Source organism: Palaemon carinicauda, chromosome 2, assembly GCF_036898095.1.
Source record: "Palaemon carinicauda isolate YSFRI2023 chromosome 2, ASM3689809v2, whole genome shotgun sequence".
In the NCBI taxonomy this organism is placed as follows: domain Eukaryota; kingdom Metazoa; phylum Arthropoda; class Malacostraca; order Decapoda; family Palaemonidae; genus Palaemon; species Palaemon carinicauda.
In genome coordinates, this window is record NC_090726.1 from 43989157 (window position 1) to 43991261 (window position 2105).

A 2105-nucleotide genomic window follows, 5' to 3' on the forward strand; every position below is an offset into this window, starting at 1 on the left:
GCAAAACAAAAACCTAATCCGTTGCGCAAAATCTTTCTTCTTCTTCTTCCAATAGCAGAAGTGTTCTAGAATTTTCATTATCACTATTAATGTTACCATTATTACTATATTATTTATTATTATTATTACTATCCAAGCTACAACCCTAGTTGGAAAAGCAAGATGCTATAAGCCCAGGGGCTCCAACAGGGAAAAATAGCCCGGTGAGGAAAGGAAATAAGGAAATAAATAAATGAAGAGAACAAATTAACAATAAATCATTCTAAAACAAGTAACAACGTCAAAACGGACATGTCATATATAAACTATTAATAACATCAAAAACAAATATGTTATAAATAAACTATAAAAAGACTCATGTCCGCCTGGTCAACAAAAAAGCATTTGCTCCAACTTTGAACTTTTGAAGTTCTACTGATTCAACTTCCCGATTAGGAAGATCATTCCACAATTTGGTAACAGCTGGAATATAACTTCTAGAATACTCTGTAGTATTGAGCCTCATGATGGAGAAGGCCTGGCTATTAGAATTAACTGCCTGCCTAGTATTACGAACAGGATAGAATTGTCCAGGGAGATCTGAATGTAAAGGATGGTCAGAGTTGTGAAAAATCTTATGCAACATGCATAATGAACTAATTGAACGACGGTGCCAGAGATTAATATCTAGATCAGGAATAAGAAATTTAATCGACCGTAAGAGAAGAACATACTAACAACAATAGTCAATGATATGGAAGAAAAAGAGAGGAAGAAGTGTGCCCACAATCACAGTGTTGTTAAGGCTCAAAGGCTAGCTAATCTTACATATTCAATCATAGCAAAAGGTTGCAATAAAATACTGATAGGGAAAACATACTGGAAAAGTGTAGCACTTATATTATATGGAACAAATGTAATACACTTAACGGGAACTGAAATAGAAAAGTTGCAGAGAATTGATAATGGAGTGTATAGAAAGATATTAGGGGGTATAAAGAATACAGCAATTGTAGCCTTGAGAGGGGACATAGGAGCATCTGCTATGAAAACGAGGGAAGGGCATACTAAGAGCAATAGTCAATGATATGGAAGAAAAAGAGAGGAATAGTATGCTGAAGAATGTGGGATGGCGATGAGAGAAGTCAAGAGATGTACGAAAGAGGACATAAAGAAGAGAACAAGAGAATGGGACACGAGCAAATGGAAGAGTGAAATGGAGTGCAAGGAGAGTCTAATTCTGTATAAAAACTGGAAAAGTGAAATCAAGAAGGAAGTATATGAGAACACATTTTCGTCAATTTTATCAATTAGAGTAAGGACAAACACATTGGGTTTGAATATAAAAAACAGACACCAAGATGGAAATATAAACTGAGTATTTTGTGATGAAGAAGAAAATGCTAACCACTTCATGTTATATTGTCCAAAGTTTAGTGATATAAGAATAAAAGCAATTGAGCTCCAACAACCATACGAAGAAGATAGTGCACAAACAGTATGAAAATTCCTTTTTTTTTGAAGAAAATATTGAAAATAAGAAAAGCATACTACAAGAAATGTGGACGAAAAGAGAAAAACTAGCGAAATTAAGGAACACACAAATTATGTTATTACTATTATTGTAAATCAAATTATTATTTTGTAAATTTTGTAATGTACTCTCATATCCTCAAGAGGGGTAGCTAGAGTTAATATAATCCTTAAAATCCTTAAAAACAATGCTTCAAGTCATATGTTTTTTTGTTGACCAGGCTGACATGAGTCTTTTTATAGTTTATATATGACATATCTGTTTTTGACGTTGTTAATAGTCTATATAGGACATATCTGTTTTGACGTTGTTACTGTTTTTAGAATTATTTATTGTTAATTTATTCTCATCATTTATTTATTTCCTTTTTTCCTTTCCTCACTCAGCTAGTTTTTCCTATTGGAGCCCTTGGGGTTATAGCATGTTGCTTTTCCAATTAGGGTTGTAGCTTGGCTAATAATAATAATAATAATAATAATAATAATAATATAAATGCAACTGTCATTATAATCGTCACACAATTATCATTACGACAAAAAGGATTACAAATTAAGCATTCTAAAGATGAAAAGAAAAGCGTAGGCCTATACGT